Genomic DNA, 12,113 nt, shown 5'->3' with positions numbered 1-12,113 from the left:
CGTTCGTTTAGAATGCGGTGACGTACGACACGTACGACCAGACTAGAAAAAGAAAGTTAGCCAGTAGCCAATAGCTGCCCTTGCATCGTTTTTGGTCCGTCGGAATAGCATACAGACGAGTGGTTTTCCCGATAGGAATTTATTCCGTTGGAAAGATTTAAAACATGTTCTATTTCTAGGTCTGTCAGAATTTTTGAAAAAAAAAGTCAGATGAAGCCCACACATGATTGTAATATCCGATGAAATGATTCCGTCTGACCTTTTCTGCCGGAAAGTCCGGTCTTGTGTAGGCGGTATTAGGTCTCACAAAACAGCCATAGAAATAGAGCAAAAACCTTCAGGCCAGAAGCTTTTGTAAGATATGGTAATGGTTTATGACTTGCCTTCCCTTCACTACTTTCAGTCAGGGTTTTTTTAATCTCCTGTAGAATATTACCCAATGAATTCTATATAATTACAGGTTGTTGCACAGGTAAACTGTCAGATATAATTAGTTCCCAAATTATCCTATTCATGCCATTTATTTAGCACACACCAAAGCTGCTAAATCCTCATTCTGGGCCTATTCACACCATTAGGCCGCGTACACACGCGGGGACTGTTCGCTGAAACTGTCCGCTGAAACCAAGTTTCAGCGGACAGTCCGCTCGTGTGTGGGCTTTCAGCGGACAGTTTCAGCGAACAGTCCGCTGAACAAGGTTTTTCGGAAATTCCGAAAAACTGTCCGCTGAAACCTTGTTTCAGCGGACAGTCCCCGCGTGTGTAGGCTTGTTCGTCAAACAAAGTTGCGCGCATGCTCAGAAAGGATTTTCACGCCGAAAGTTATAATGCAGTGTATAGGACGTCGTATTTTTCGTCCCGTCGTACGTGCCGTTCACGTCATCGCGCACGGTTTCAGCAAACTGTTCGTCCGTCGTGTGTGGCCATGTCCGTCCATGCTAATTTTGAGCGGACTGTTTGCCGAAACTGTTTGACGGACAAAGTTGGGCGAACAGTCCCCGCGTGTGTACGCGGCCTTATACTTGGAATCAGTTCTAGGGAAATTTACTGATAACTGATTTTACATCAAGAAGAACAAGAAAACAGCTACGTTCTTCATTCAACTTGTTCAACTGTGACAAAATGCAGTAGGAAGTAAGGCTGGCTATACATGAATCTTTTGCTTTTTTTGAACATCCAGCAGACTTGCACTATATATTCTTCAGTGTAATTCATTTTGCATGGACATTTCAAGGCAGTTTCTTATGGACTAGTTTGAAATTTAAGCACACTTTTTGCACTTTGGGATTTAGATTATTCATGTGTGCACATGATATTATGATAATAACACTGTTGTTCAACTATTTGGTATTTGTATGAAACGCTGCTTTATTATTTAGTTGAAATGGGGGAGCACCTTTAAAGCATAACTTTACCCATAACAACGTGATAAAAAATAATGTTCTTTAAAAAAAGGAACATACATTTAATATTAAGCTACCATAATTAGTGTCTGTTGTAAATTGCCTCCAGCATTGCTCCTGTTTCTTCTTGCTGGAGGATGCCATTTTGCGAAAGCTCAGAGCCCCTGAACAGCAGTAAATCATAAAGTGGAACTAAACCCATCAATTTAATAGTTTCAAAAAACAGTTACATTCCTGGGATACTGGGATTGTTAACTGTCACATTTGCTTTTGTTCTCAATCAAACTGTCAAATCATCAAATGGGTGGTGTCATAACTGATTAAAATGTGCAGCACAATAGCAGTTGCAGATCAAACCGATGCAGCTTCCTTGGCTGTAAAGGATAGGAGGGTTTAATTCTGCTTTAAGGCTGTCAGCAGATCAGCCTCTACAAACTCATCAGTTCCTAAAAATGCCTAAAATGGGAGAGCAACTGAGTATGTGCAGAACGGGGTGAGACAGTGTATTACTAGATTTTGAACAGTATAAACACTTATTTTTAATATTTGACATAGCTATAACTGCAGGAGGGGCCAGCCTGAAGTGATCTAGCTGGACTTAATTTTTTGACTAAAGTTCCACTTTAAGCAGCAGTTGGTGATTTATAAGGCGTAACATGATAAAGTGGATCTTTACCCATAACAACTTTATAACAAATCCTATTCTTTAGCAAGGAATGTACATTACACATGCTACCAAAATTAGTGTGTGCGGTAAATTGCCTCCAGCGTTACTCGTGCTTCTTGCTGGAGGCTGCCATTTTGCTGAAGCCCAGAGCCCTGCATTGTATGTGGAAAAGACAAGTATACAACTGCAGCTAAGAGCGCCTTTGGGAGGCAGCAGTGCTGGACTGGTCACATGGATTGAGGGAGCCTGCCATACAGAGGAATAAGGTAAGTTATACATATTATTTCTGGGCCCTGGACTAAATGAGCATTTAACCTTTGCAGTGCCAAGGAATGTTATCTAAACTTTAACTGTAAAAGACTACCTTGTGTAGTCCCCATCTTTGAGGTGATGTATGCAGCCTCAACAGAGTAAAAGCTGTCATTAAAGTAACCTTCATAGTATTCCCCTGCGCTCCTCCCCCACCAGCTACACAAAAGTTTATGTTAGGAGATGAAGTGAGGAGGAGTGGGTCCAGCAAGTAGAAGAAGAGAGCACTGATGTGCAAGCAGGTAAGATGCAATGCTACAGAATTTAATCCTCATGGAGTAATAGTATCAATCACAATTTGTAGCAAGTTCAAAGGCACATTGCTGGTGAATACTTGATTTTTCTTTGCTTTTACCTGCAATGTTTTAAGCTGGTGACAAGGTCTCTTTAACCGCTTGCTGACTGCCTCACACCAATATACGTGAGGGCTTGTAAAGTATCTGTACGTGGCCCTTTAAGAGGCGGCCAGCGGCAAGCTCAGTGAGTTGGGTTGTGGATCCCATGGAGTCGATCGCCTCAGGGATCGCCTTACGGAGAGGAAGAACGGGGAGATGCTAATGTGAACAACCATCTCCCCGTTCTGCCTAGTGACAGTGGCACTTATCTCTGCTCCCTGTGTAGCACTCCTGTCATTTACACAGGAATCAGTGCATTTGTAGTGATGATTGCTGTATAAATGACAATGATCCCAAAAATTGTGTTAAAAATGTCTGATGTGTCCGCCATAATGACGCATTCACGATAAAAATCGCTGATTGCCGCTGTTACTAGTAAAAAAAATAAAAATAAAAATAAAAATGCCATAAAACTATCCCCTATTTTGTAAACACTATAACTTTTGCGCAAACCAATGAATAAACGCTTATTGTGATTTTTTTTGATTTTTTACCATATTTACCATTTTTTTTGATTTTTTATATATTTTTGGGGTATATTTATTATAACAAAATGTAAAAAAATAATGCGTTTTTTTTCCAAATTGTCTGTCTTTTTGTTTAAACCGCATGGGTGATCAAATACCACCAAAGGAAAGCTCTATTTGTGGGGAAAAAAGGACGTCAATTTTGTTTGGGAGCCACGTCTCATGACTGTGCAAATGTCAGTTAAAATGACGCTGTGCCGAATCGCAAAAAAGTGCTCTGGTCAGGAAGGGGGTAAATTCTTCCGGGGCTGAAGTGCTTAAAGGAGCATTGCACAATGCACAGCACTTGTCAGTCTTCTGCTATACACCAATAAGGAACTGATGCCAAGCTAGAAATGGAATTCTGCATTACATTATTCTTTACCAATGCTTCTTCTTCTGTATATTACATTTGGGCTTGTGTTTTATTTTAACTGATTAAATGATCGTTTTCTTTATGTTCCTCAAAAAAAAAGATAGCTAAAGGGCATGCTATTGTAATTCACCATACCTGCTGTGATGTTTAGATGTATAGGGGACCGTCAATGCTTTTCAGAGGCTGGCTGACTCCAGAGTATGCCATTATAATTTCTACTGTGGGAGTGTGGGAGGATAGATTTCAGGTAGTTATTTTAACAATATTTTAAAATATAAATGAAAATCTGAATTTTTCTTAAAAATCACATACTTTTACTCTCTTTCTTCTCAGTTTCCTGGGTAACACTTTAGAACACAGATGCAGACTAAGACCCCATACACACTATTGGATTTTCTGCATATTTTGCCTTCAGATTTACCAAAACCATTTAGTGTAAAGGCCTGCCTGATTGCATACAAATTGAAACTCTTAAAGAGGAAGTAAACCCTAATGGGTTTACTTCCTCTTTGTTTCCCTGCAAAGGCAAAGCATAATGGGCTACTATGCATTGTTGCATTATGTGTCACTTACCTGACACTGGAGCCAGCAATGTCCCCGATTCCCTTGCCGACTGGAACCGTCCATCTTCCTTCCGGGGTCACGGACTCCGGCTCTGTGACTGGCCGGAGTCGCGTGACATCACTCCCATCTGTGCACGTGGGAGCCGCCAGTCGCGGCATGTCGTTTAATTAAAATGGCACGCCGTGACCCTTCTAAAGTGTGCATGGGCCGATGTACTTGGTGCAGAAGGAATTCTCGTACGGGAAATTGTAAATATCTCCTAAACCATGTAGGTTTAGGAGATATGTGCAGCCCCTACAGGTAAGCCTTAATCTAGGCTTACCTGTAGGTTAAAGTGTGTTGTAAGGGTTTACAACCACTTTAAGGTTTGACCTCATATTATATGGTTTTTGGTAAATCTGAAGACAAAAATCTGCAGAAAATCGAATAGTGTGTATGGGGTCTAAAGGCCCGTACACACGGTCAGAAAATCTGAAGATCAACTTCGTCCGATGAACGATCTGACGATTTTCTGATCATTAGTATGCTGCTTTTGACAGCTGATTACGAATTTTCGGCAGACAAAAAAACCTGATGTGCAGGCTTGAAAATAAAACAATTCAACACATTACGTCACTTCTGATGTTGAATTCTGTTGTCAGAATTTTTTTTGATGGTGAGTACCCTCTTCACTTTCTGTTTGAGACTAGCATCAAACAAAAAACTGACAAAAATTCATCCAATAATCTGACAGTGTGTACAAGGCTTTAGAGAACTTCTCTCTGCCTGGCCTAGCCAAAGCTGGTCAATGTTTACAATCTCTAGTGCTCTGAAACTGTCATGCACCCACTGGGCTTTGGTGAAAAAAAAAAAAAGTTGACAATATCCATCGCTAGCTTTATGCATAAAGCATACATACAGTATATATTGGATTGTCAATAGCTGAGCACCTCTTGTGGACAAATGTCTCATTAGCAGCAAATTCAAATCAATGTGTATTAAATGAGGTAGTTGTAAACAAAAAGTTCCTCTTAACCACTTGACCTCTGGAAGGTTTTACTCCCTTCATGACCAGGCCATTTTTTGCTATTTATTACTGTTCTACTTAATTTTGTTCACACAACTAGATATTTATTTTGGTAGTATTTAATCACCACTGTTTATTTAGTAAGCAATAAAAAATAAAAATAAATATTCAGATTTTTGTTTTCTTAAAAAACAAATTTTTCTTAGTTTTGGTTATAAAATTTTGCAAACAAATAATCTTTCTTCATAAATTTAGACAAAAATGTAGTCTGCTACATTTCTTTGGTAAAAATAAATCAGTGTATATTATGTATTCTGTATGAAAGTTATAGAGTCTACAAACTATAGTATATATATTTGAAAATCCTGATGTCATTCCTTGAGGCCCTTAAATGCCAGGACAGTAATTGTAATTCTATGTATGTCATTCATCACATATTCTTCGAAAAGTGCCTTGAGCTGTGATTTAGACAAAACATCCAAAATGTCCTCTCTCCAAAAATACCATCAGTAAGTGTTCTCCTAGTACGTGGTATGTGGTGGTTCTGCAACACATATGGCCTGGATTTCCTCCCTGTAGTGATGCGACCAAATTCACTCAGTGTCAGAATCCTTTTATGGTTGTAGTCCAGAAGCAAATGTGGGAGTTTCCTTAACTACTTAAAGCGGAAGTCCATGCAAAAACTAAAATCCCTGCATCTATAGACACCACGGTTGTAACACTAACCTCTCTATCCCTGTAAAGAAAAAAAAATGAGTATACATACTGTTAGGTTGCTCGTCTTCTGTAAGTAACCCCTGGTAGCCTAGGCTAGGATTGAAGGGCGGAGGTCCCTTTCACCGGTGGACAAAACATTACACATACACACTATTGTACGTGAATAATGAATGTGCATATTGAAGCACACACAACAGTTTTATTTAGTTTGAGCTAAAGGACAGCCCTGTGGTTTAGCCAATCAGGGACTGCCACATAAAATATGCAAGATAGTATATTTTACTACGTCATCATGGTTTTTTTTGTACAAGCAATTTCTGCCTAGTAACAAAAAGCTAAATATATACATTTTTATACAGTTTAAAATGTTTCTTAAGTCTGGTGCAAGACAGGCCTGTGGTTTTAACGCCATGGAGTTACTTCTGCTCTCAAAAAGGGAAGTAGCTTAACCGCATCCATCTGTTCTGAACAGATATCTAACCTTGTGACAATTCTAAATGCCTTGTACAAGCAAAAACACATATGACCTTAAGCAATAGATTTCTATGTCATGCTAACAGTAATTTTCCAATACCCAAAATGGATGTCTTCTAACAAGATGGTTCCCTCATTTACCTTATAATCCTCCCTTTGATCATTCTGTGATTTACATAATGATCATTCCTTTTCTAATTTAATAGCACAGGCTTCATACTCCGAACCCTTGTGCTCTTGGTTTCTATACCATACCGTTGGATCCTTAACAATGGAAGTGAGTTTCAGATCCTTCGGAGCGGCCGTGTTTCCCTTTTTACATAAACATTTGATTATCTTATAACAGGCATATAAAAATAGAATGAAGAGAATCACAGTGACAATTGTCATGGCAGCATTTCGGAGCCAAGATATTAATCCCCCAAAACTAAAACTGCTCGAGAAGGGATCCCAGTTTTTTCCTATGTTCCTTGCCTCTTTCTGTAGTTTATTTACCTCTTCCCTGTGTTGGGCAATAACGTCATAGTAGTCTGGGACTTCGATGCTGGTATTATGAATCCAGGTACAGCACTCATAATCCTCAGTAGTCTCACAGAGGCCAGTAAGGGCTGCACTCATACTTTCTATAGCCAACTCATGTAGTTCTAGTTGCTTCCTAATTGCCCTAGTTTCTAGATTTAGTTTGGTTATGTCATCAGAATTTTCCTCCAGAATCTCATCAATTATGCCAGTGTAATTATTTAATCTTTTCATTAGGTCAATTCCCCATCCTGTCCAGGAAGGGAACCATGCCCAGGCCATATCTTTTTCTAAAAACAATTCTCGTTTATTACGGTGTCTAAGGGGATATCTAGGATGCATGCTGGCTTCAAGGAGGTGACTTCCCTTGTTATCCCCTAATACCCCCATGATAGGAACCAGGGCTGCAAGGTAACACCACCCCTGGGGTTTGGTTGGGATCCAGGGGTGACAGAGTTTGCCGCAGCATATATATATATATGGTATTTCCTAGAGCTAGGGGTCGTTTATGGAACACGTTCCTAAGAGTATCAGAAAGGCCAGAGAGCACCAGTATTGACATTAATTGGTGTATTGTAGTCTTGGTACTGGAGCTAAGAAAGTCTAAAAAGGTGGCATTTAGGGTGGGATCTGAAGTATGGAAGAAAGAAGGACTGTTAAATGATGTCATTGAAATGTTAAGTTTTGCTTGTTTGCAAACCTCGGCTCCATCTGTGGTGTTTCCCAGTCGGAAACACCAGTCTGGGAAGTGGCTTCTACCTATAATTTGGAAAGTGAGGGTTTTATTTGGACGGGTCCTAGTAACATTCGTTAGGACGATAGGGGGTGTTCCATTAAGGAGGGGGGTAAAATTCAAGGGGACTGCCATGAGAGGGATTCTAGCTGTACTGGGATGTAGCTTGCTGCAAATCCAGCATTTCTCAAAACCAGATTTTTGAGCATAGCTATATTTGAATTTTAGTAGTAACATCTTGCTAGTCAGTCCCTTAGGTGACTCATTAACGGGTACAATACTTCTACTATGTCTTTGGCCGGGGGTATTATTCATCTTAGGTGGTCCACATATCCCTTTTAATAGACCTAAATCTTCTGGATGATATATACAGTTAGCTATCAACCAGGTTGGTAGGAACACTACTAGGGTAATACAGCATAAGAGGCACAAGGCCTTCCCTGACACTGATGGAGAAAGCATCTTTGTTTTTTTTAAAGTTCTGATTATTTGTTATCTAAGAGTTCTGTTCTTCTTCTTCGTTTCTCATCCCGGCAGTTGTTGGCTCTGTTTTGTCCTTTTGAGGGGGTGTGGGATCTTCCAGGGAAATTTGTTCTATGCCTCTCTGAACTTCTTGTAGATCTTGTTCTTGGGAGTTGCTGCTCTGTCACTGCCAGGGGCTCTGGAGTCGAGGGAAACTGGGGACACTTTTTAAGACGGCTGGCGTGGATCCAGGTGTTTCCTAGGTCTGTTAACACTGCGGTCCTGGATACCTTTTCCACCTTCCATGGTCCTGAGAAAGCCGGTCCGATACTCTTTCTTTGTGCTAATTGTTTGATCAGCACTTTATCCCCAGGGATGAAGGGATGCGTTGGTTCTGTGGGAAGAGGGAAAAAAGGTGACAGAAACTTGTTCGTTCATTTCATGGAGCATACTTACCAGGTTTTTCACGTACATTTCCTGTTGGGAATAAATGTCAATATCAGTGTCTTGGTCTAATGGGGGTAATTCTATGTTTGCGGGGATTCCCATGAGGACCTCAAAGGGTGATGGGTGATAGTTTTGTTCTTGCATGTGGATCTTCCCCTCTTTTGACCAAAGACCTTCAGGGTCTTTGGTCAATCCTTCCTTTGTCCAAAAATGGACATCATCTTCTGTGGCCATTGATTGCATCTGTGCTATGACAGTTTTAAAGTTAGGTGCTGCGAAGTGTTCCTTGAAAAACATTGTTGTGGGGGCAGGTGGGTTAGGGGAAAAGGCAGCAGCTCTTTTAGCTTCTCTGTCAGCAAGAGCATTCCCTTTTGAAACACGACTGCTGTCAGAGGAGTGTGCCTTTACTTTAATTATGGCTACCTTTTTTGGAAGAAGAATGGCTTGGAGGAGAGCACTAATCTGTGTGGAGTTGGCAATTATTTTGTTGTCTGCTGTTTTAAAACCTCTATTGGCCCATATCACACCAAAAATCATGCACCACTCCAAAAGCATATCTACTGTCTGTGTAGACGTTCACCTCTTTACCGGTGAATAGAATGCAGGCCCTAGTGAGGGCTTCCAGTTCAGCCACCTGAGCCGAAGAGGGGGCAGTGGTTTGGCTTCTAATACCTTGTTTGGCAACTGGACTATTGCATATCCTGTTTGGAAGGTGGAATCAGAGGGACGGGAGCAACTACCGTCCACAAAAACATCCTCTGCACCTGAGATAGGGGTGTCAGTGAGATCCGGTCTGGGACTGGTAATAGCAGCAACCTTTTCCGAACAGTCATGTATAATGTCTGGGTCATGTGGTAAACGCAACATGGAATGCAAAAGGCGCACAGCGGGGTTGCTGGCAGGCACATATTTGAGTGTGAGGTTATCAGTGTTCATCAGTGTTATCTCATAACCACTAAGTCTTTGCGAGGTCATATGTTGGGTATTCATGTTCTGAATAAGATGCGTGACTGAATGAGTGGTATAGAGAGTCAATGGGTGACCTAGCACTAATTTGTTTGCATCTTGTACAGCCATTGCACAGGCAGCAAGATTTTGGAGACAGAATGGCATTCCCTGTACTTGGATGGGGAGTTTTTTAGATAGGTAGGAGACAGGGCGGTAGCCTGTTCCATGCTGTTGTGTTAGCACGGCGGCAAAAGAGCTTCCTGAAACTACACAGTACAGCTGAAAAGCTTTACCATAGTCTACCAATCCCAGGGCGGGAGCATTTGACAGACTGTTTAATAGAGCTTAAAAAGCTTGTAGTCTGTCTTCAGTCCAATCTATTAATTTAGGGGCTGTCGAGCCAGTAGCCTCTCTTAGGATACTATCATAATGAGAACAGTCAGGGATCCATTGGCGGCAATATACAATTGCACCCAAAAATGAGAGTAGGGCGGCCTTGTCTTTTGGCGGACTGAGAGCTTGTAGGGCTGCGGCACGTTTAGGTGACACCAGCCTTGTTCCTTCTCTAAGGATACAACCTAAGTATTCAACCTGGGACTGGCACCATTGTATTTTCTTCCTTGAGGCTAGATGCCCAGCGTGAGCTAGGTGTTGTAACAGTGATGTTGAATCGACCGCACAATCTTCAGCAGTTCGACTGCACAGGAGCAGGTCATCCACATACTGTATTAGTACCGACCCACGCTCAGAAGTCCAAGACTTGACAGTCTCGTTGAGTACCATAGAGAAGGCGGCTGGACTGTCTACATACCCTTGCCAGGTTAGTTGGCCCCCGGCCCAGGAGAAAGCAAACATAGGTTGGGCTTCCTCTGCAATGGGAATGCTAAAGAAAGCATTCGCTAAATCAATTACTGTGTAGCATAGAGAGTCTGCCGGTATGCATTGAGAAAATAAAAGTGATGTCTGAGACTAGGGGTGGGAGGGGAATCACTTGTTTGTTTACTGCTCTGAGGTCTTGGACGAGTCTCCACTCGCCACTGGCCTTCTTTACAGGGTAAATGGGCGTGTTCCAGGGACTGATGATTGGTCTCAGGATACCTTTTGATATGTAATCATTAATTTGAGGGGAGATGCCTTTGACTTTCTCTGGGGGTAGGGGATACTGTTTTTGATATTGTATCCCTGCATCTGACCGCATTTGGGGTGCATATGGTGTGCAATTAATAAAGCCCACACTACCTTTGTTTTCTGCCCAAATTGTGTGATGGTCAAGGGAGGAAGGTATCATTAGAAAGAAACTCCTGTGTGCATGTCTTTTTGGGAACCCTCTGTGTGCATGTCGCTTAGGGCCATGTAAGTCACATAATGGTGAACTAGCGGTAAGGGAACCTTCTTTATTAAACTTAATGATAATACACAGTTGTGCCAAGAGGTCCCGTCCCATAAGGGGCACAGGGCATGAGGACAAGACGGCAAAAGTTTGGGTACATCTGTCCTTCTGGAGTGGCTACAGTCAGTGGTGGAGTGATGGGATGGGTGACAGGTGTCCCATTAATACCAACAGAGTTTCCCTCGGTGCATTATTTGTGGCTGTGTAGGATATTGGGGTAGTGGTTGACGAGGGTTCTGGTATGGCAGATAACGGGGATACTGTGGGCGGGTCTGGGGGTTAAATCCCCTGCCTCTGCCTCTTGCTCTAATCTGTCCAGTCCTATAAGGGCACTGGGATTTCCAATGTCCTTGCTGTCCACAATTGCCTATATTTTCCAAGGCATTTGTTCCATGCACAGAAACAATCCTTCATGTATTGTGGGTCAGCCCCTTTGCAGGGAGGATAAGAATGCTTATGTACCTGACAAATTTTACTGACTTCTTGCCAGTCTTCCTCTGAACAAGGACCTTGGGGTCCTGGGTCATGGATTCCCAATTGGTGGCACCTTTCCCGGACTTGTGTCCAAAATGGTTCTACCTGGGGGCCAGGGATCATATTACTGACAAATTCATAGGGTGATGGGGTGGCCATGGCTTGGGTTGCTGCAGAATTCCCCATCTAGTAGTCTGGGCAGTGTGTGTCTAGTGGCAGGACACAGGTGATAACACCCGGTTTGTCCAACAATCCGGTCTCTGGTCTGGGAGTAGGATCCCTGATCTTTTTTGGGGCAGATGGACTTATATAAAACTATGAAGATTTACCCTTAATATACGATGAAGGGTAAATTTTTCGTGGTGGCGGGATATACCCCTCTTACACCAAGTCTGCAAGAGAACCCCCCTGGTCTGGTGGTCAGTAAAATCCACTTGTCATCTATTCTTAGGAAGAGTAGACCTAACGTGCAATGGGGGCAGGCGGATGCTATGTCACTACAAGAGGGCTCCTCATATTCTGCACTTATTTAAACAACAACAATTATTTTCCTTATACTCTATATTAAAACTTATACTCTATATACTTACACGTGTACCTAGAGAGAAACAGACATATTCTTAATATACTTTAAGACATGACATAACCGTATTGCAATACATTTATCAATTTATAGTGCACTTTTTTTTTTTTTTAAAAATTTTTTTCAAATGGGCGTCCACT

General features: G+C 41.8%; 1 long non-coding RNA gene across 1 annotated transcript; it reads right to left on the bottom strand.

Annotated features, from left to right (window-relative positions):
* Positions 1-6,218: 6,218 nt before the first annotated feature.
* On the bottom strand, positions 6,219-10,130 carry LOC143996937 (uncharacterized). The gene is made up of 2 exons (XR_013277614.1): positions 9,120-10,130; positions 6,219-9,035 (listed from the first exon to the last, which is right to left on the bottom strand). It is a non-coding gene; the product is annotated as an uncharacterized LOC143996937 (long non-coding RNA).
* Positions 10,131-12,113: the final 1,983 nt, after the last annotated feature.

Source organism: Lithobates pipiens, unplaced genomic scaffold, assembly GCF_037356315.1.
Source record: "Lithobates pipiens isolate NorthernLeopardFrog02 unplaced genomic scaffold, aLitPip1_a1.2 Scaffold_19, whole genome shotgun sequence".
Classification (NCBI taxonomy): Eukaryota; Metazoa; Chordata; class Amphibia; order Anura; family Ranidae; genus Lithobates; species Lithobates pipiens.
This window is presented reverse-complemented; position numbering and strand designations above follow the sequence as displayed.